We start from the raw sequence: 24,161 nt of genomic DNA, 5'->3' as shown, positions 1-24,161 counted from the left end.
AAATAAGATAAAACTCCTTCAATCTTCCACATCATTGATTGTACATGCATGAGAAACCCAGGAGAACTGTAGGTTGCATCCGTAGATCATGGCCATCAGTGGCTGCAAGCGTATAATGGGAACAGTAACGCTGAGCAAACCGCATAGAAGCAACGCCACGGAAGCCGTCTGATTGGCTGTCGTTTCTGGGAGCCCCCTGGTCTCTTTAGGTGCTACATCTCTGACTAATCAACACAAGTGTGTACTGCTGCGTCTGATTTTGACCAAAATAAATGTGTTTGTTTGTGTCAAAAGATCAGCGATGGAGCCGCCGGGAACTCTAGAGATGGGTCGTAAAATATTCTGGTTTTAGCAGTTCTCAGCCACAAGCGATAACCGTTTGTGAGTGGCACACCGACTCTCAAGCACATCTTGTCACGGGTAATTACAGTAACACTGTAGATGAGAGCAAAGTTAAAGACTTGTCAAATGCTCAAAGATTTGTATTTTACTAAAAAGAGGTTGTTGCAACAACAGATGGGATTTTGTGAGATAATTGGCAGCATCCGAAAGTGCCAAAAAAAAAAATCACAACCGATGGAAAAACCTGTTCGACGGATGCATTTAATTTAATGAACAACAGCGCAGCTCAGGTGTCTTGTGACTCTCACAAATGTAATAGTTAAGGAGCCAGGTCTTTTATTTCCTCTTATATCAACAGGATCCCACCTGCACACGGAGCATGCCGTCAGTGTTGTGCTGCTTCAACTGTGCGCGTGTCACCCGAGTGAAACCAGAGCGAGCACAAGAGAGGCCAGACGTCAGACGTTGTGCATGAGCGCATCGTGTAGATGTGAGAGAATAAACACGGACAACGTACCGTGCTACAAGTACCACAGGCATCTTCTCCTCACACAACCTGTAGAATGATATCCATTGATAAAAACGTATAAATCCTTGTGCAACTGCTTCGGTCTATAAAGGTTATCTTCATATCTATCTACACAGGGGAGAGGTTGTTTTTCCATGACACTACTCTGCAATGTTTGAAAGTTAACACACTGGTATTCTTACAACTATAAAGTTGAATTCATAAGCATTATATTGCACCTTTGCCCAATTCAACACACTTATGACGCTTCTCTAATTGTGCAACCATGTTTGGGCATTTAGCCGTTTCGCAGAAGTTACATCGGCACGCTTAGAAAGACAAATTGATCCTCTGGCATGAAAGCAGACATGGCCACTGTCACTACCCGGCTAAACACAGTATCAGCTGGTGCAGCATCGATTAGTTGATCAACGGATCAATGGTGGATTAGATGAATTGAGTGTCCAGCTGATGTTTACTTCAAAACAAATGTCCAAGACTGTTGAAGAAGATGAGAGCTATTCGTAGGCGTCTGCTGCTCGACACGTCCAGGAAAACGAAATCACAGCAAACAGACGAGAACGTAAACAAGAAATGATTGCTTCAAAGCCAACGGCGGTTTTGGCCGAGAGGATTAAGACAGAGCTCAGTCGCCAACTGTGATCCTGCGGCTCGTTTTTTTTATGTAGGACTTGTTTTTTTCTTAATTGCACACTTTATGTTCCTCTCAAAACAATTACAGAAAACATGGTTTGGAATTGTGCGTGGCTTTCAGTGTTTCATAGCAGGAGATCCTCAAATCTACAACATCCATTGTTAGTGGGAACAGTGGGAGGCGGTCCTTCGACAACGGGAACCAATGAGCCGTGCTGGTGGAATAGCGACTCTCCGTAGGACGTAGCACATTTCTTTTTCCTCTGTAGCCTCACCGCCTAGTGATTAGGGGGACATCTGCAAACAACAGAAAGTCCTCTCCGCTTCCCTTTTCATATTTTACACAAGCAAACTCCAGGAATCATTACCCCAACATGAGCTCATCATTAGCACATTCATAATTCAGCGTAATGGATTATGTAATTGCTCCATTAATCAGGGGAGCCACCCCAGCATACTCTCGCATGCATTAGCTTAATTATGGGAAATGCCTCTGTTAAAATAGATGTTCTGTTTGCAGTAGCAGAGTTTGAAAAAGTCTGTGTTTGGCAACGCGGGAATTTGTGCCGACTGAAGTTCAGGAGCAGCTTGGCGATCGCTGCGAGTCCTTGTGGTGCACTCGCAGGCGAGACAGGGATCCAATAAAATGTGTCACGGCAGTGGGACAAAAATGGGAAAGTAGGCAAAAGGGCAAATGCCTTTCAGGGAAACAGTTGTCGAGTGCAGGCGTCACTTGAGGCTAGGGCTGGGCGATAAATCGATTTAATCGATTAATTCGAATGTGTGCTTTAAGGCGATGTGTTTTATTGAAAATCGAGAAAATCGCCCCCACCCCTCCCCCCCGTTGGGTTCCCGTAGTAGAGTGCGCGCGCATTGTTTACAAACTAAAACAATGGCGGCCAGCAGCTTCACTGCTGGCCGCCGCCGCCGCCACCTCACAACAACAACCCAGCATTTTGGAGACATTCACCAACTGTACTCCGCATGAGAAGAGGAGTGCCCGGTGGAAAGCCATCACGGATGCAGTCGCGATGTATATCGCAAAAGATATGGTGCCCATATACACCGTGGAAAAGCCGGGGTTTATTCACCGTCTCAAAGCTTTGGACCCCAGGTACGTGCTACCAAGCCGTAAACATTTTTCTGACGTTGCCTTGCCTCGGCTGTACAATAGTACACGCCAAAGGATCTCTGCGGAGCTGGAGGGGATGTCATTCTACTCCGCAACAACTGACCTGTGGTCCAGCAGGTTGACCCAGACACCGATCCACTTGACTGGTGGAAGCGTCACCAACTTAACTTTCCAAGGCTAAGTACTTTAGCAAAGAAATACCTCTCTGTGCCAGCTACAAGTGCCCCCTCTGAGAGGCTTTTCAGTGTGTGGGGGGGGCATTGTTACATGCCACCGTGCATGCCTGAAGCCAGAGGTAGTAGACAGGCTTGTCTTCCTGGCAAAAAATATTTAGAAAAAACATGCACTACTGTTTAATACTGTTGGTTATGTTGTGAATGCACTTGATTTTGTTTACATGCACTTATTTACTGTGCAAAATATGTTATGTTGATGTTAGATCAGATGTTGCACTTTTGAAAATGTGAATGTTAAAGGGTCATATACATTTTATTTCATGCTGTGTTTGTATCAGTGTATTCAGTTAGAAAAGCTTACTGTAAAAAGTTACATTTGCACAGTTGTTTACAATGGAAGGCTACTATTTAATGCCATTTAATGTTATGTTTAATTTAATTTTATATTTAAATGATTCAGGCAAACAAAAGAGTGACCAAATACTTTTTGTATACTACAGGCACCTTTCTACAATGTTCAGGTTTTGTTTGCACTTTATTTTTATCAACCTACTTGGGAAAATCATCACAAAATAAAAGAAAAAATTGTTTTCAACAGCTTCTGTCATCTGCAAAAAATTTTGGGGGAAAAAAATCGATTTAAATCGTGAATCGGATTTTTTGTAAAAAAATCGGAGATTTTTTTTTTAGGCCATATCGCCCAGCCCTACTTGAGGCACATCATTTGTTGACATTTGCAGGCAGCGGCTGGGTGAGGAATATTCCCAGTTATATCTGTGAAGCTGGGAGCATCTGAAACAGATTAAGACACGAGGAAACGGAGGTACTTGTCATCTGATTGCAGCAGCTGGCATGACTTGTGAGGGCTTAATCCAAAATGTGTCATCAGCTATTTGTGAAGGAGAAGCGATCTCCTCCTCCTCCTCCTCCTCCTCCTCCTCCTCCTCCTCCTCCTCCTCCTCCTCCTCCTCCTCCTCCTCCTCCTCCTCCTCCTCCTCCTCCTCCTCCTCCTCCTCCTCCTCCTCCTCCTCCTCCTCCTCCTCCTCCTCCTCCTCCTCCTCCTCCTCCTCCTCCTCCTCCTCCTCCTCCTCCTCCTCCTCCTCCTCCTCCTCCTCCTCCTCCTCCGAGTGACATTTGACGATAATCACCGAGGGACACGCAGTGTATTTTGGTCTACTCATCCTTGTTTAAAAAAATGAAAAAGGCCAGTGACAGGCAGAGTCACATATGCACTCATAAGTGTGCTGAGTGCAAACAAGACAAAAGACTGTTCCATACGGGAATAGAAATCCCTCATCATATAGCCAAATTGTTGAACACTAATGGGGTATTTTTCCTTGTCTGCTTTCCTCCCCCAGACTGTACTTCAAGCGATTCCTACTTCGTTGCTGCACTTGGATGGCGAGTGGGAGAGCCTGAAAATGAATATGTATTTTATACCGCTGCATATATAGTCCCTCATAAATCTCAAATCCAAACAGGGCCCGAGTGATTGGCCCTTCGGTCCGTACCTACACAAAAACAAACAACTAAATGGTTTGTGGTTACTGTCAAGCTGTTGGCAAAGCTTCACGAGGCTTAAAGCCGGCTGCCAATAACGCAGCCCGAGCCAAACAAAGACGAGAGACATGCACAGAATAAAATATGGAAAGAAATGGGTTTTTCCCCCCATTGTGAGAAATGCCCATGTAATGCTTAGCTTAGGCATTCACCTCGTAGAAGTGACATTTGAATAAGCAGGAGCTGGTTTCTTCCTCCATATTTTTTTTCCCTCCCGTTCCCCTCTGTGCCACCGTAATTTGAAGCCGCCACAAACAAACCCTCCCGAGAGACCTTTCCAAATGTCAGGTTCTGTCAGGCAGGACGACGGCCTCCGACAATCAGGCCCTTGGAAACTTTGGTTCGGAAAACAGAGGAGCTCGAGCGCACAAGCACATTTACGGGCAGTCACCTGTCCTCTCCTTGCTGGAGAAGGGAGAGAACTAACCGAGCCACTGAAGCGTCACTAAATATGAATACATTTTTCTCCCCAAGTGTTTACATCCAGGTGGAAAAATACTTATAATATTCTCAAGGGCAGGTAAATACCTGGTCCTCTCTTGTCTCCTCCATGTAGGAGCCACATATCGCCTGAACATGCTGTGAACTCAATTTAACCAGTTGTGCTACATCTGGCTCCTGAACCTGTGATTTGTCTGAAGAAATGCTGTTCAACAATGTAGAAACATATGCTTCATGCCACTTGCCAAGACACATTAACTTAACGATTGTTAACATAATTGCCTGCTTCTGTTTATTTCAATTTAGTGGCCAGAAAATAAAGAGAAAAAACACACATAAATATGATGAATAATGATTTATTTTTTTCCAATCTGGCCTTTTAGACTGAGGGGATGCACCAGAGGTAACTAGAGCAGGCTGGACAGAATGAAAAAATCCCTGACAATTGTCAAAAAGCCTTCAGTTTGTTCAGAGTCAAAAAACATTTGGAGGAAAGAAAAAAAAATCTCTTCAAACGCATTTCTTCCAAAGCTGCACAGACGAAGTCCGCAACGATGCATTCAATAACCTCTGGCACAAAGAAAGTTAACAAGAAACTGTTAGCAGAGCGCACAATCTCAAGAGTCATTTTACCGCCCTGAGTGTGAGGGAATGAGATGAGGGAGAGCAACGGGAGCTAATCAACTTTTACTCTTTCATGCACTAGTTCAGTGCTCAAAGGGCACGGAGCAGCAATAAGTCTACACGAGTGGATCAGGACTCATGAAGAGAGAGAGAGAGACACATGACTGTGGCAAGTGTGAGATGAAGTTCATTTTAGCAGATTAACTGCTCGAGGGTTACTAGAGTGACTTACGTTAACGTGAGGAGAAGTTTCGAAGTTTCATATGAAAGATAAATCTGACCCCCCCCCCCCCCCCCCCCCCATCAACAAGACTTGAGCTGCTCTATTTGCATTTCTTAAGCCATCGCTTCGGAGTACAAGAAAAAAATAAAAAGCTGTCCTCTCGCTGCACTTTGCATAAGATGCTGAGAGGTGGTGGGCGGGGAGAGGGAGGTAGAGAAGTTAGAGGAGAAGGAGAGAGTGATGAAGAAGAAGAAGAAAAAGCCTCTTTTCTGCCTTTTCATTTTGAAGAATTGTTGTACTGCAGTCTTCTAATCGGTGCCATCGCAGCTGCACGTCGTGTCACCATGTCCAGAAGGCCAGGCTGTTGGTTTTTTTTTAACCCCCCCCCCCACCCCCTCTTCTCTCTTCCTGGTTGCCTTGCATCAGGCACAGGATCTGAGCCTTTAATATGGCTGCCAGTGAGGCAACAGCCATTTAATAACAATGCAATAGTTCCTCACAGCAGTAGTCCGGTGTCGCTCACACACCCCGCCGCGTGCAGATGGTACATTGTCTGCGGTTTCCGAAAACATTCTCCTTTCTGAGATGTTTTTCCTCTCCCTCTCTCACACACACTGCTGCAATATTTAACTCTCTCTTTCATAGAAACAACGTACAACGCTTTGCAGTCTTATTTCTGCCCTTATTGCTCTTGGCGTATTTTGTAACAGGTCAGCTGAAGTGGCCCCCGCCATCAGGTGATCTGACTGTGTCCATGTTTGTGTGTATGTGTGTGTGTGGTTGGCGGTGAGCCTCATTCATGTGCCTCACTGCCTCCCGCGGTGGGGGACATCTGGAGGAGGCGTTCCCGTGTGCACAGAGAAACGAAGAGGAGTTCAGGCCTGAAATATCATCCTCCAAGGACATAACTGGCTCTCGTTAACACACAAAAGGGGGAAATATGGTGTTGGGAGATTTATTCAAATTCAACATGTCTAATGTTGCCATAAGCCAGTCACCTTGCCAAGTTACCCTAAAAACTCATCCTCTCTATCGGTGGCTCCCGACTCGCCGCTGAGAGCAATTAGTGCACGTTCTGATGGAAATGACCGGTAATTCAGAGTGAGGGAAAAAAGCCTCAGAAAGAACCGTTTCACGAGGTAGATGCTCATTACGCGCCAGCAGGGAAGAGCCTCCTCTTAATAGAGTGCCAGCCATAAACATCCCTCATCATCACCCAGCTCGCCATTTGATCCCACCTCTGGGGGTTCTGCGCTGGGCATCTCCATTCGTTTCTTCAGCGCTTCGCAGTCTGTTTACTCCGTAATGGACTCTGCCCAGAGAGTTGTTAAAAAGGGGGGGGGGGACGACAAAGTGAAAGTGCCCCGACACTCTGCTGTGGCGGTGATTAACGACTGAATTAGAAAGCAACTCCGGGTCACCTTCTTTAACGACGTGATGGATGATCCAATGCAAGAGTCTGATAGCCTTTGTTTAGGGGCGAGCTACGACCGGGATCACAGGTGGAGCTCCGCCACAGTGGTTATCAACTTTCCCATGAATTTGCTACCAATAAAAAAAAGCTGTGCTGTAATTAACAGCTAAAAACAATGCGGCGAGAATAAGCATCTCGCTGATGAGCTGATGAGTTCAGCTGTGTGTGTGTGTGTGTGTGTGTGTGTGTGTGTGTGTGTGTGTGTGTGTGTGTGTGTGTGTGTGTGTGTGTGTGCCATCTCTTCTGTCACAGGCAGTTTACAAGACTGGGAACGAGGGTTGCCATCTGTCCCACCTCTACGGGGCGCACAGAGGGACGTTTTGCACAGCTTTGGCATGCCTGACTTCCCCTAATGCTGCACAAATGTTTCGAAGCGTTACATAAGCAATGAGACCTTCACTGGGTGGAGGGGGGAACGGAGATGGAAACTTGAGGAGGAGGAAAAAGGCAAGAGACGGGACGAGCGATTGGAAAGTGCGAGGGAGCGGACCGTCATTCTCCGAACAGAACGAACGCCAAGACCCCACGTGGAGTGTTTTCACACCTTTTGAGTCACGATTGTATAAATCTGGAAAGTTTTAACAGTTGCAATCATTTTCTCTTGCGTCTCAATTCTGGGCAGCGGAATCGCAAAATAAACCCGGTGCTGCCGGGTGCCTGGTTAAGCGCAGTTGTTTGTCTGAAAACGCCTCAACAATTGGCCAAAGTGGGGAGTCAGAACTTCAGCTCGGAGAGGAAGCAATCTGAGAACAACAACAACAAAAAACAGAGTTCACTCACTGCAAGCAAAGGTGACACTGAGCTTATTGAAATATATCTTCTCCTGGAAACCCGGAGGAAAAGGAGCAGCAACTCGATGCACGGCGCAATGACTGCATCACAGCTTAATGGAAGACATGGATTGTTTCCGTGAAGCGTGTTTAGGTGCATGCGAGAGGTGGCAGGGCCGTCCCCGGCACAACGTCCTGGGAGAGGTTTGTAGATACGAAGACGTTCTGCTGCGGACACCTGAAACAGCATTTGTATGCACTTCTCTCCTTGCTCTTTTCACGGGGGAACAAGATGAGATTTCACTGGAGAACTAAAGCAGCCAACGTGACACAGACATGAAAATACTGTCTGCGAGAGGAGGAGGGGGGGGGGGGGGGCAAGAGGAGGGTAATTCTATTCCTACACATATCCACTGAAAACCAATTTTCAAGCATGCATATATACGATTTCCTACATTTACTCGACTAACACCCCAAACCGTCAGCGGCCCACCGGGCCCGTCGCAGGGTGTGAGTCTTAACAACTGTGCAAGTTGTTCTAACAGAGACGATACAGCCCACTGTGGCAAACCTCATGCACCGCTAACATTCAAGGACCAACACATGAGGACGTCTTTTCAGACGCTTTTCTGACAAAAAAAAGGCACCATCTCTTTGGAAAAATACCTAGTGACTGAATGAGTACGTGTTCTCCTCAGACATTCAATTCTCTATTTTGTAATTTTGGCAAAAAGGGGCCACTTAACGATGCCTCGAAGTAGTGCGCTAAGTAACTGTGTCCTTCCACACAGAGGGATCACTTTGACGCTCCTGTTCTCGCTCTTAGTGCGAGAGCACGGTCGGGTTGTGTTGCTGCTAATCATTATTGTCGATATTGGAGCGGATTGTGGCATCGACAGTGTGAGAGCGACGTCTCCGAAAAGCACACAAAACGGTGAATCTGAGAAGTGATTAAAAAAAAATTCCGCAATCATGATAACTGTCGCCGGTTAATTCTGCCCACAACTGCACGCCTATGCTGTCGCAGAGCCCCATCCCGCTGACGGTGTCAAGGATTAGAACAGTGTGTGGTTGAGCTTGCTGGAGCACGCTGGGCTCAGCACCAGATGGTAGGATTTATTTGGTGGAGCACACAGGTTGCACAGAGAAACAAAAAAATACGATCACAAGAGAGAACAAGCTACAACTACAGGTAGGAGTTCTACGTATTTTGGCAATTTCTGCAGAAAGGGATACCAGTGAGCATTCATGTCCTTGCTCCTACTGGCTGGTGATTCAATACTCAAGTGTTTAAAATCCATGGAAATTCATCCTTATCTGCATTATAAAAGAATAACAGAAATATCACATTACAATTATTGCTGTGGGTTTTTTTGGACATGTTTTAGAGCCTAACGTTGATGTTTTATGGATAACCTATTTCACCTAACAACACAATATTTTGTCACAATCTATATGGTGCATCTGAGCAGCACAAGCGGGTATCGCTTTGATTTTTCAATCACTGATGTTGCATGTCAGCTGTGAGGTTTTAAAGTGAAGTAGACACAGTGGGGACTAAATGCTAACAAGTGATACCCACCCCCAATGGTGCCGTGTGAAATGCGCGCATATCCATGAAGACATATGTACAACGTAGAATTTGCCAGAAACGAGTCAACCCAACAGATTCATGACCTGGGCCGTGGATAAGCTTCAGATAGTGTGTGATAAAGTGTCGAGTCTTAGGCCGCCCGAGCAGCAAGAGATCTGCCGTTATTGTGGTGGTCCTCCCCCCCCCCCCCCCCCCTCTCTTCATATAGCCCAGCCTGCAATTAATGATGCAGTGATTTTCCAGGAACCACCACCCCTAACCCATCCCCAATCTTGTGTTTGCGTGCAAGAACGCTTGCATGTGTGAGAGAAAGCTCATTTTCTCGACCGTGCACCAGAAGGATATCTGCTGAATTTGTACTCCGTAATGAGACGGGGACTGGGGAGTGATGGCAAATTTGTATGGCGTGCATCATCTCCCGTGATTCCATTTAGTGGTCCTGTAAACACTTAGAAATGCAGACCCCCCCCCCGGCTCTCATCAGGCTCGTACATCTCCAAAGAAACCAAGGGCAGCAGAGGAGGAGATATTGCAAATCACATTAGGGGACATGAAATTAATCCACCCTTCCCAAACATTCGGCCTTCACACAGTTTAACCTTGAAACCGGGTTTCACTCCCCTCTGCGGGAGGACTTCATAACCCCCCCCCCATCACATTCAAAAGAACGAGTCCGACATTACAACAATGGCTCTGCCGAGGTAATTATTCAACAGGATCCTTCACCGCGCCGATGATATGTTGTAATTTCATTTCACTTACGTCTGTTTCATAATGTAATACACAGTTGAGCGGGGCCCCTTCACGTCCCAAAAGACCACTTCCTGCTTCAGATAATAAAAGCCTTTTGTGCTCGCCTTTGAGAAATCCTTGGTGGATTACGCGAGTGTGGGTTCGGGAGCACATCAATTAATATGCATTAAATGAAAGAGTATGAAGTTGTAGGAAAATAATTAATAACTCTAATTGCTGTGCTGCTGCTTCGCCAACGACACCGTACCGTACCGCTAACGGGACCGACTTTGACGGCGCCATCGGGGGGCTAATGAACAAGGGTCACTTAACCTTTTTAACGTGGCTAAAAGACAATGTGCTTCCACTTTATTACATGGCCACCTCACTCTCCCCTCATACTAATGTAGAGATTAAAACAACACAGCGACTGTTACACCCAATCCAGTAACTGCAGAAAAACCTGCTCGCCAACGCCGAAACCACACGAGGTTCAGCTCTCTACCATTCCAGTCAGAATAAATACTTGTGTTTGTGTTGGAGAATACTGTAGATCTCTTATGCGAGCCCTATCGCTGGATCTCGTCCCTTTGTTGCGGTACAGAGAATAGCGCTGGCACGGGGTTCCACTTTCCAACGTTACCATGAAAAAGACGTGCACGGCTCCAATTATCCTTTACTCCTGTGTAGCTCCACCAAAACACAACCGCTGGCACTGTCAAGGAAAGTATAGCAAAGGGGGAGCAGGCGATGACGGGGGGGGGGGGGGGGGGGGGGGGGACCTGATAAGCCCCCCCCCCCCGCACACCCACACTTTTCTATGTGCTAAAAAGTGAAGATGAAGAGTGCATCGGGAGAACAGAGAAGCAAAGAAATGGGAATGACTGGCAAAATGTTTCTTTGAGATATCTTTTCAATATCCCATTTTCTAAAGGTTGGATGAGTTCTGAAGCCATGAGAGAGAGAGAGAGAGAGAGTAGCTCCGGCTGACTGATGACACCTTCACTTGCCCTGAGTAGGGCTCGGCTTTAAACGTATTCTTTTTGACCAAGAGAGCAACCCGCTGCACGAATTACTGTCTTGATCCGTTCACCTCCGTGGGTCTTTTTTTTGGGGTTTCTCAAGAATCACCCCGGCTTTCAGCTCCCGGTAAATCAATCTTGCCTTTGGTTGGAGATAATGAGCACGTTCGCCGGGCTTCAAATGAACACCGCTGCTCCCGGGCTCCTCGGCTCAACACAGTCACATCGTGCAGACACTTGAGGAAAGGCAGAGAAGCAAATATATATATATTTTTTTAACCCTTCGGAGACCAATTAAAAACACATTTTCAAATTGACCTAAAAAGGAGCGCGGCACGGCGTTCATTTACGCCGCAATCGAGATGCATCCCGATTGTTTTCAACTCTGACAAACAAACAGTCTCATCCGAGAGGAAAGACTCAGGAAACAAAGAATCCATTTCATCTCTGCAGGATCAAAGACTATATCAAGAGGTAGTGAGCACACACACAGATGTACTAATACGCACGCTCAGATTCATTCAAGACGACATGGAGGCAGGGTTTACCAGCTCAGTAGCACAGTGTGCATACATTAAATGACCCTTATTACAGCCTGTGGTGAGTATTCGATTATTATCGTTACTATCTCCGCTGTAAGACTTGCTACAAAGGAAATAACTGCTCTGCATATAGAGAGGTATTTGCTTTATATGCTGGCTTTATAATGCTGTAAATATTGGAACTGAATTGTGTAACCACAATGTATGTAATGCACATGTATGGGTACATTACGGTAATATGACTGAGGGCTGATGCACTGCCTCTTCTACTTGTTTAGATCAAACAAACACAGTATAAGACAAATGATTACTTTGATTATCTGTTAATGTGGTGATTGTTTAGCCTAGAAAATCTGAAAAACGCCCAAAACAACTTCCAAAAGCTCAGCGTCACCTCTTCTCATTGCTTTAGTTGTGCAACAAACAGCCCAAAAAAATAATAATATTAAATTAACAATGATATGCAAGAGAGAAAAGCAGCACATCTTCACAACTAAGAGGTTGGAACGATCAAACGTTGAGCATTTTAGTTTGATAAATCACTTTAACAGTTAATCAATTCGCTAAATTGCAGATTCATTTTCTGCCAGTCTAGTAATTTGAGCCCTGAAACCAATGAAGGAGACAAAACTAGAAAAGGGAAAAGAGAAGTTCAGGCGCCTCTTCAACCAGTCAGAATTTCACCCGTGACATATTTGGCACCGCAGCCCGACGGGTACGTGGGGGGGGGGGGGGGGACCCTGAAACACGCTCCGTCTCGCTTTCACAGCACTTCCAGGGAAGCTGCCTCCATAAATCCCTTCTAATGGTCGCTGGCGAAGGAACTTTTCTAACACAGAACTTAGCAGCCTCTGTTATTCACCCGTAGAGCGAGGGTCGCGGGATGATGGATGGTAATAAATACTGCACGGGGCTAACAGAGGTCCCCCTAGAGACGTTCAATTGCCTTGAGTGATAGGGTGCTGCTCGGCAACGCAGGAGAGGATGGCAGAGGGCGGGCTCTTCACGGGGCCGACTAACTGAGTCGGTTCAATTTCCTCTCCGGGAAATACTACAGTCGCAATTCTTAACGATAACACCCTCTCAAAGGAAATGGAGGGGGAAGGTGAGGGGGGGAAAGGGGGAGGGGGGGGGGTATTACAACTTATGTATGGCAAGTTTGTTGGGTATGAATGAAGAATTGATTGTCCAAAAGAGAGAGAAAACAGATCCACTGTGGAGCAGTAACGATTGTGACTGCACTGGTGACTGGAACAGTTTAATGGAGCCTTCTGACAAGGGAGCCCTGTTGTGCCGCACTGCCCACCATCTTAACTGCTTCCTTTGACAATGGCCCCCGACAACAGAGCAGATGTCCGAGCTGCACACATCTGTAGTGGCCTTATATTCCTTCAGGCGCACACACACACCTTCCTCGTCCGATACATACATATTACCCAGACAAAGAGCTGCTTTACCAAGGTCATCCCCTCATCAGCTTGCCGGCATCAAAAACAAATTGTCTTCGTGTTGACTTCCCTATAGCGCGACTAACAATCCAAGTTCCTATTTGTAAATGACACACTTTGATTATGCCGAGATCACTTTTGAAAGGTTAGAAATGATCTTTGCCGACAGGAACCAGAGACTGATGTTTGCAATGATGAGCTATAAGAACGTGAAGATAAACCCTCGTTCTTCATTAATCCAACACTTGTCCTGTTGTCATATTTTCGGAGTAATCAGTGAATTAATTAGCCCAATGATGTGTAAGAATACTTCAGTGTGTGTAATTAACACACAGCAATTAGCGGCTCAATTCAAACACTGGCTGCACCTAACAGTGGCTGTGAACATGAGATGCACTCTCCTCAACCTTTTTTTTTTTTTTTTTTAAGTTTACACAGACAGCTACAGTGCTAAATCCTCACTGCAAATATCAGCTCGACAGCTATAAACAAGATGAATTAGCCCGAGTAAAATGCAACAAGGTGTCCCAGAGTGGGAACTACAAAGAAAAAAGGAAAAAAAATCTGTCCATTATTCCTCCAGCGGTTTTAAAAGTCACATGCTTGGAGCCTCCAGGGGAGAAACATGAGGTTGGGTTTCACCTGCATTTCACTCACTTAACAACAACAAGAGGCTGCAAAAGGGATGAAGTTCTTATCTCCACACAGTCTCTGCAAACATTCAGATCTGCAGCTCTCCACACTGAACTACAAAAGCCTTTCAGGTGGGATTCCTTGAGGCAACATGTCATCAAATGCAGGTGCTTGATCCACTGCTTTAATCACTTGTATGTCCCTGGGACTAAAAAAAAAAAAGAAAAAAGAAGTTTAGGAAGCCTCTGATCCTCTGTAATGAGGTGTACCAGCTTAACGTCTTAACATTGTCCTTAAACAAATACATGAGAAAAGGGTCAGTGATGCAGCTCGGACAGCAGATGTGCACCACAGTAATTTGTGCTTAAGAAGAAGAAGAAAAAAAAAAAAAAAGGCTCAGCAGCAGCAGCAGCAGCGGCGCGGAAGATTACACAGGATGACGTCTTTCACAACATTATTGTCCTAAAAAAAACTCAGTCAGAAGGGTCAAGTGTGAGGTATTAAGAGGATTTATGAGCGAATAGCCTCACTGGAAAGCACACACACAACTCCGCAAGCATTCAACACACACACTCTAATAATGCACTTCCTATTATGTTGAACCTCCACACTCCGTATGGGGTCTCGTTTGCGAGCGAAAACAGCACAGCCTCGGCGTCTTTTGCCGAATACCATTGCAATGTAAAAATGTGAAGGGAGACTAATAGCGGCGTTGCAGGGGGAAACGCGGGCTGTTTCGTGTCAACATTTGACAGTTACGCTAAATAATGCCCGTGTGTTTGCCCGAGTGCAGGGTACAAAACCCACCCGACCATTCCCCCATCTTCGTGGCGCAGTAAGGTGGACACACATGGCTACAATCTGGTATGCGGACCTGAAACCCGACAGTGCAGCCAGTGTAACTATTGCAACAAAAAAATAAATTAACTGAATTAAACATGCAAAGCGGTGTTGCTTCTGTTAATGCGGTCTTACCTGGATGAATGGCGTCTGGTCGCAAGTTGAGAACCCGACTTTTTTTTTTTTTTTTTTTTTTTTTTTTGTTAGGCACACGTCGTCAGTGGCGGCGGCAGCGGCAGCATCATCCGCTTCGGGGAGAAATGTTTCATGGGAAGATTTTGGAGTAATTCTGATTCCACCTTATTAATCCTCAGCGCGCGCTACAAAAGCGGTTTCTTTGAGAAGAAAAAAGATGGGAAGCAGCGGTCGGATAGAGAGTGATTACCTCACAGGGAACTGGCTACAATGTGTCATACGCGTCTTTGACTTATTAAAATAGGGCCAAGCGTATTTTTTTTCGTAAACGCCGAGTAGGTGTTCTCTCTAACTGTTTCACTGCTTTATTTTTTCCCTCTCTCTCTCTCTCTCTCTCTCTCTCACTCTCCCCTATTTTTGGCTGCAGTCACTCTAACTCTCTTTTTCTATCAAGGCGGGGTCTTGGGTCGTATAAACCAATGACATAAACCAAGAAGAAGAAATAGCCCCCTCCTCCTCTTCCTCCTCCTCCCCCACCCCACCACTAATACACACCTTCTGCTCACTTGGTTAGCAAAAACTATCTGCTCAATTGTGAAATCTTGTTGTTATCCTCAGGAATGACTTTATCCCTTTTGTTGTGTGTTTACAAATTCTTACCAACGATAATCACCTTAAAGAGTCATAGAAAATAGTACTTATTCAGCCATGCAGGTAGTTTGGGTTTCATTTGCTGTGATAGCCATCCCTTCATTTCATTTGATGGTATTTAACATTAGAAAAAAACATTACCGTTACTGTGAGTAATCCAGCAATCTCTTTTTTTTTTTTAATCAACACATAGTCCCAATTAAAACGGTCTACTGTGAGGTCTGTGGACACTGCTTCTGGAGAGACTTTTTGCTGTTTTATTTTTGGAACTGTAACTTTAAAGCTGCCCTAATCAAAATGTTTGTGTGAACAATGGGTCAAAGGACAACGTGTCGCTCTGCAGACAAGAATTTTATGACATAGCTGGCCGGATGACATGAAGCTGTGGCTGTTGTGATTACTGTTTTAACCAGTGGGCCACCATGACACCACAACTGTACCGTCTAAAGTGCCGCAGCTCTCACCAGATTTGATTTCAGGCTCAGTAGGCAGCTGTTTTCAGTAAAAAAGAAAAACTACTGTACACGATCTGCCGAGCACAAAACTGCAGACAAAGTTAGTGACCAGCTGGTGAACATAAAAACACAATTATTGCAGGTTTAAGTAGATTTAACTTCATCGCATCAGAAAGCTCTTTTCAAAAGAGAGGTTACATTTCACTGTGTACAATACAATATGTGACAATTGAACTTGATGAAGTGGATTAACACAAACCAAAACGGTCTTCACAGACAGATACCTTAAGGGGCAACTGTAAAATATACCATTTGGTAAGTTGGGTGAATTCACCCAAAACCAATCCAGACGACAAAGTCTTAAATAGAAAAAGTATAAAAACCAGCATTGGGTGGTTTTAGAGATGGATATGCCCATTTTTCAAAATCTGGGCAAATAAAGAATGAAACATTTGTTGAGATACTTATGATGCTTATAATGTCCCCACTTGGAATTATGTATTTGTCAGTGCTGCTCATGTCTGCAGTGAATCTATAATTCATAGTATTCCGAATACTCAGACATTATGGGGACCTGTACGAGCCTGTCTGTTTGACCCTTATTTGATATACAATTCATGGTTTTCCTTCAAATTGATCACAGTGGGATACTGCTGGATGAAAGCTCATGGAACAATACAGTCAAGTGAGTAAGCCTTGTAGCTGTAAGTAGAGATGTGCTTACACGTGTTTGGTAAGAACACAGAACATATGTTGGGACTTCATTTGATTCCTCTGCAGGGATTATTCTGCCAGTAGCGCTGTGGCTTCGGTAACGTCAGACAATTGGATTTAGCGACGCGGAATATAGTTTGACTGTGTTGTACATGCTGGACTAACCCATGCTCGATTGATTTGACGAAGACGATACGGCGAAGCACGTGACCTCTGTGAATGCATGGGGATCCCATGACTGATATTTACTGTCCTTTTTTTTCTTTTAGAACTTGTTGCACAAAGAACAAGCATTGATCCATGAAGGGTTTGCCTCTGATATACATATAGAAGAGTGGCCCTGCTACAGATTCATGCAAACACGGTGGCTTTCAACATTTCATTTTTCTGCTTCATTTCTGCACTTTGCGTCGTCGCTCTGTGAGGTCCAGTAACTGGCAGCAGATTGTGTCAGAAGCGCCAGTCAGGGTGCTCAGTGATTTCAATTATCTATATCTAATTTCTCATTTTTCATTTCTACATTCTGCCATGGCCTCCATATGCTCCACTATTGATCTGTCCATCAACGATTGTCCACCTCTTGTCAGAATACGCTGGCTACATGTTGGGGGCGTGCGGCGCATAACACAAAAAGGCAACCTCTCAGTGGGGTAATTATGCCCGAAATTAGATGTGCCGAAATTGTGGGTATGATTTTATTGATGTTTTGGGTACGATGTTTACAAAAATGAAGATTGGTGATCTCAGACACTGCTCACATTTGGAATCAGAGAAAAAGACAGCTATTTTGAGAGGGCAGCAACATTACGATTGCCTTCAAGGTGCCGTCTTCTTATGCGTTGCGAAAAACGGTGCACATGTAGAGAAACACAAAAGCAGCTAATTTAATCTATATGAAGGAAAGAGAAGAAACCTCTTCCACTCCCACTGCTCATATGCTCTTTGAGAATATTCTCTTCTCTTAAGTCAGATCTGGAGTTAAGTCAAGTACAGCAATTAGACTTCATTTTTGACCAAAGAATCAATCGTTTCACCTGCTGTACTTTTAAGATCAATGTTATGGTGATGAGCGTAAAGAATACGTATTTTTCATGCAAAACCATAGCGTGTGCCCTACAGTCCACATTTATTCCACCGCTGCATCAACATAAATCATCTCGGCAGAGATGGAGAGGAGCCTTGAGTATCGTAGGGATTTGTGCCATCCTATTAGAAGAGGAGGTACGGGTCCAGTGTGTGCGGCGCATCAGACCTTCTCATGTTGAACTCTGACCCCGATCGCCATACTCTCAAATTCACAGGCAGAGTCTCTGCGGAGAGCTGAGCAACACGCTAGCACGGAGACACACATCTAACAATCTCCAGATAAATTATTGAAGGCACATCACACCATACATGGGCTGGAATTAGTGGCTGTTCCGGAGAAGGCTACAAGGACCATGTTGCATTAGAATTCAAGGGGAGATTTTGTTCATATTTTGATGTTTTTCTGTGTGTGTTTGTGTGTGTGTGTGTGTGTGTGTGTGTGTGTGTAGCCAAGTCGTTTTGGCAATCCCCCTCTCTGATACCTCTGTTGCTTTATTACAGTTCAATTCCTCTGCTTTTTTGGTTGTTGTTGAAGTAGTAGAAAATACGGTAACATAAAATACCACATCGAGTGCACAGAAACATCGAACTGTTTTTTTTGTCTTCTCCACGTTGTCACAGCATGACCCTGGCAATGCCCCCCCATCCCCCCCCCTCCCTCCCTCCCTGTTGCAGAGGTCACAATGACTTTATCTCCCCTACTCAGAGGCTGAAACAAGCCGTACACACACTCACACACACACACACACACTCACAGCCAACCCTGTTTTGCTAATGAGGTGGCGAGGCCTCACCGTGCAGGGATAAAGAGGGGGTGAACAGCTCAGACCCCCAGTTGGTCTCCTTGAACTTGTGAAATAGGATTGACACCACACTCAAAATGAGCTCCCACCATGAAGGAACAGCAGACTGAGGCCCCCCCAGGAGGCTAAGTTGAATCAATTCTCCTAATGATGTTTGTAATTTAGGAGGCTAATGACATGCACTATGAACTGGAAGATTATGTCTCGGAGATGCCTCTCAGAGTCAAGTGTTACAATAAATGCCTCAGACAATCACAAACATGTGGGGACGAATATTCAAATCCGAGAGATACAACAGTCTACATGGTGGGACATTGATGCAGAGCCTGTTTCTATGACATGATGGAAAACGATGGAAATCTTTTGTGCTAAATCCAAGTCTCAGGTCCTTAACGACAAATCCAAATCAAGTCACAAGCCTTCATTTGCACATTTCAAGATGGTAGTTCTGCTAATGCTGTCCATTAAAATGACATTGGAGTATTATTATTCTTTAAGGGCTGTGTTCTTACTATAGGTCACATCTTTTTAAATAGCCAAGACACAGTCATTTCAATCCAGCCCAAAAAATGTTGCCCTGGGATTTTTGTTTTTTGGCGGCCACACGAGGCAGAAAATCAAAAAGAAAAAAATCAAAAATGGAAATGACCAGCTCAGCACCAAATGGAAGACTGACACAGTCAGCAACTAGCTGGTGAAGATTGTGGAGCATTTGGTCGCTAAAAGAACAGATATTCCCCCAGGGAGGTGAAGGAAACCAAAGTGAGAGATTCCCAATAGCTTGGACCACATACGTGCATTCATCCAAACGTTCATGTATTCACACGCACAAACACACAACCTCACAAACACACAACCTCCATGCCAAATTTCCGCCTCCTCGGCGAAAATTCTGGCAGCCAAATGGTGGGGAAATGTTTGTGTAAAGAGTTTGTCCAAGTTGAGATCCCACGGTGATGTCACTCAGGTTATTTCCTCAGACTACGTTCCCTTTGTGGCCCTTTGTGGGACATCATACTCATAGTCTGAGAAGAAGTCCACACGACTAGTGAATGAGAGATCTGTTAAATCAGTGCAGTGGCCCTTTAAGTCTGACTGAAATCGACTTTTTTTTTGCAGGGAATTTAGATTGCAGGTTAGCGTAAAAGCAATTAGTGTTAAAGGTTAAGAGGAGTAAATACTGTAGGGTGTAGCATGTTTTATATTCCCCCCCCCCCCCCCACCCACCCTAGGTTTCAGCCTAGAGTACTCTAGAGCTGCTAATTGTATTGCATTTACCCTTTTGGGTGTGCTGAAGCCTGCTTCCTGTGGGATGAGGATGTCATTGTTCTCGAAGTTAAGCGCTGCGTGTACGCGGTGTTGGTGGACGAGCAAGTGTACATGTGCACATGGGTGCGTGCACTATAGGAGGCATGGCGACGGTGCGCAGCAGGACGTGCATACGCAACATGTTGATATGATCACTGTGTTTTAGACTGGTCATTAACAACCTATTTGAGGACTTTGTCACTAGGCGCCAAGACAACAAGAAGCAACATCGCCCCCTCCATGCTCAACTCCCCCCCCCCCCCCCCCCCACCTCCCTACCAACCACTTGCTTTTCTTTTTCTCTCAGTAATATGGAAATGAGTCGCTCATTGTTGTTAGTAGGGAAGAAAGCTGTCATGTCTTTGGTGACAAGCTCAATGGATGTGTTTGGATTGCAGGGCTTGCTGTTTTTCCGAGAGCATGTCTTATCTTTGTTTAGGCAGCGAATCAAAAATGTAAACATCACTTCATTAGCATATGTCAGGAAGCTTAACGGTATGATTTTTAATACACGGCTAAACCCTCTGAATAGGCAAACAGGCCTCGTTATTCCGTCGCTTCTTTTATCTCCACTTTGTGTGGTAGTTAATTTCTCAAAGGGAAACTTACTGAATCCTCTGCGTTTGCTGGTGAAAAGCTGTGTTGTTTAGCTCTGCTTTCATCCCTCTGCCGGAACATTACTTGAACCAGAGTTGCTTTATTGTACTTTCCCTGCCTGGTTGGTGGTCACTTTTATACTTTTTTCTCATTTGCGGACCAAAGTAATTCATAGATTATTTCTTCAGGCAGATGAAAAGCAGCTCCCACAAGAAATCCTCCTTTGGAGAAAGTCAGAAAATGAATAAAACATAAATGACGTGCACTGTGGTTAACCTTTAATTAAGAGAGTTCAAAGAGATGTGTGCTCTAGCCAATCAGGATCTCACTTCATCCACTCCATCGAGGCTTTCTCCACACCCAACATTTACTTCAAGTGTACCTGCACATTGTGGAGTGATATCCTGATTACTGGGACAAGTGTTTTGTTGATATCCAGGTTTGCATGTGGCAGTGGCGACATCAGTGGGCTGTTTTTGCAGCTGCCGTCTCCTAGAGTTCATCGCTAAAAGCTGGAGACCAAAGTCCTCCCAAAAAAAAAACTGAGGGAGAAGCAGTGACAGAGACATAGAGCGGAGCACTGAGAGGATTTGAGTGAGCAAATGTCAGCTACTCCTCAGTGAGATACAGCTCAGGTGGAATACATCATGGCTGTGTGATGAAGCATCAGGTCAATATGTGAGTGAATCCCGAACAAACGGGACAAAGAGCAATGATTACTGGGTGACTGATATGAGCTGGCGTGGTGGAAGTTTTCTTCACCAAAGTTCATTATTTTCACAACACCTTGGAGCATTCGGACTCGGACTGCACGATATATATCGGTTCAGCGGCGACATTGCGATGTGCGCATGCGCAGTAGTCACGTCACAGGACGTGTCAAGTAAGGCCAATTGAGTCAAACATGCCATACTACTGTTTTTTTTCCGCTGCAAAAGGAAAACTCACATTTTTTCACACCTTATCTAGTACAAGAAAAGTCTGAGAGAACATGATTGACTCTGATGAAGGGTTCTTGGATATACACAGAGTGTGTGTTGCTAGTGAGCTACATGCAGGCTCTGCATGCACAGCAAACCACCAATCGCAATCCTTCTTGATCAGTTTACGAAACAACCACAGCAAATACCGTGCAGCCCTGATCATGACGCCTCAGATGGCCACATGCAAAAAGAGAAGCTGTGTTGAAATGGTCAGCCATCATTTGTTTGTTTGCAGTCAACTCTTCCAGGCTCGTTTCCAGAAGTAAGAAAACCTCATTCAAAATCCCACTGACATTTGGAACTACGGTAAAACATGTTTGAAAAACAATCTATTGTTGTTGTATATTTAATACTCATGTTTTCAGGAGCCTTTAACAAACATTTCCCATAAATCATAGACGTTTGTGATTATTGTAGCTTTATGACCATCATCCAGATGAAACTGCAGCGGGGAAAAAAAACATGATTTTTCCAAAAGGAGGGGCACATCATGGCCATAACACACACCTAAAATATTGATAAATTATCCAGAACCCTCATGTTTCCTGATATACATATAGTATATCATTATATATATATATATATATATATAGTATATCATTCAAAGAAACTTTTTAAACATACCTCTCTTTCTGACCGTTGTCTTGTTATAGGATTTTAGGTAAAACGATTGATTAGTTGTTTGTAATTGTCGTCACAGTGATCAGAAATCTATGGCTTTGTCACGCTTTAACAAAGAATCGATGGCTTGGTCCACATTGATTAGCTGCTGTGAAAAGAACGACACTCAGATGTGATTTTGCATGAGAGTCCTCTCAGATATATATATATTCCCCCCCCCCCCCCCGTTTAAATCACTTCAGACTTCTGTTGCATTCCTAATTGTCTACTCAGAAGTTGTGCCAATCGCTGAAGTGCATTTATGTGAAACGGGGAGGAGGCGGAGAGAGGGGGGGGGGGATGAATGTTTGTGTAATGTTTTTGCATTCGTATTCCTCTATCCAGCTCCCCTTTTGTCAGAACAGTTTCATTTCCATGTCAGTGATTTATGTAGGGAGATAGGAGAGAGCCCGTTAATGGGATATTTCTTCTTCTCTCCTCATGAACAACAACATGTCAAAGTAAAAGATTAAAAAAAACAAATTCAAATGCTTGCTGGAGGAACAAATTAGGTATTGTGGCAATATTGCTCGAAAAAAAAAAAAGAGCTTTTCCATCATGCCACTCTAAACTCATAAACATCCAAGCATCTTGGATTTGATGGGCGTCTTCTCATTTAAAAACACTTGGCTGTAATTGAAACTTATGCCTCTGTTAACCAGAATATTTCACCTTGGAAACACACCGTTCCGGTTCAAGATGAAACAGCAGACCGTAATAGAATACAAAGCTGTTTTGGGGTATTGTCAACAACTAAATGGCTGTATGCAAAATAAAATATACGGCTTTCGTTCTGCAACAAAGTCCGATTTTCATCTTCCTAAAGAACTTCGGTCAACTTTCTTTAGGTTATTGTGGGTCCTAAATTATTGTAATGTTGATGTTTAAATTATATTATTTCCTACACAATCTAGATATCTTTGACTTTGTGTCTTAAATCATTCATTTAATCTCCCTGCACTTTTACCTTTCATGTCTTTTGTTTGATTTCAGCAAGCACAAATAGATACCATTCAAAAAATCCCATTCAAAGCAGTATTCTGGGAATATTTCAAAACAGATGCTGGGGCTCTTTCAGGCAGTGAGATATATATTTCGGGCAGTGTTAGTTTATTTTGGAGGCAGACAAAGAGATCAGCCACTGCTTCCCCAAGTCTGACTGACTGTGAGGCTGCCATCTTTTTTTGTAGTTTTGCTTGGAGTGGAGTAGAGTGCCTGGGATGATTGCGGGTGGCGCTGACAGAATCTGGAGTGGGTCGTCCACTGACCTCAGCCCCCTGGAGTACGTTGGGTCTGGGCCAAAGAGGAAAGAGGAGCAGTGTCCTGCTGAGATGCAGAGTCTGGTCTGGAGGTAATGGGCAGAAGGGAAAAAGAGCCTTGCCTGTGGCGTGGCACAAAATGAATTACTGCCATCTTTCTGCTCCTCTGCCTCACAGTGAGAGCAGAGTCTGGAGGGCCAGATAACAAGGGCACAGAACCACAAACTCAAGCAAAATGGAGAACTAAAAAAAAAAGAAGCTGTCTGGCAGAGTTAATATCATGCCATTTATGATGATTTGGCTGAATGTATGATGAGGACATTCTCATTTTCAGCAGTAATGTCAGACAGTGGAGGGTGGTGGTAACGACGGGAACATTTTCTTTCATTTCTCAGCTCTCAGTCTTCTCATTTAGGGTAACGGGACATTTCCCAGCAGTGTGTTACAGCACCGGAGGGATAAGATTGTCATGGGCTAGAACTGCTGCACAAAGCAGACACAGTCGGATCCAGGATGATGATACAACGTTCTTTAGTAGTGGTAGTAGTAGTAGTAGTCGTAGTAGTAGTAGTCGTAGTAGTAGTAGTAGTAGTAGTAGTAGTCGTAGTAGTAGTAGTAGTAGTAGTAGTAGTTACAACGGGCTATAGTTACGTACTGCCGCTTTTATTTGCGCATTTTGAGTATTGGGAATTTGCATATAGACCGTTTAGCGTATCATCTCGTCACATGAATCATGTGACATCGGACAACAGCAACTACAGATTACACAGCAATCATCATTGCATATTGGCATAG

General features: G+C 44.5%; 1 protein-coding gene across 3 annotated transcripts in view; it reads right to left on the bottom strand.

The window, feature by feature from the left end:
- Positions 1-15,215, bottom strand: part of ctbp2l (C-terminal binding protein 2, like) — a 78,461-nt gene extending 63,246 nt beyond the window's left edge. For all 3 annotated transcript variants that reach the window (XM_079293697.1, XM_079293698.1, XM_079293700.1), the window contains exon 1: positions 14,851-15,215. The gene's annotated coding sequence lies outside the window, so the exon portion shown is untranslated. The remainder of the gene's footprint in view (positions 1-14,850) is intronic.
- Positions 15,216-24,161: the final 8,946 nt, after the last annotated feature.

This window comes from Melanostigma gelatinosum, assembly GCF_949748355.1.
Source record: "Melanostigma gelatinosum genome assembly, chromosome: 21".
Taxonomy (NCBI): domain Eukaryota; kingdom Metazoa; phylum Chordata; class Actinopteri; order Perciformes; family Zoarcidae; genus Melanostigma; species Melanostigma gelatinosum.
This window is presented reverse-complemented; position numbering and strand designations above follow the sequence as displayed.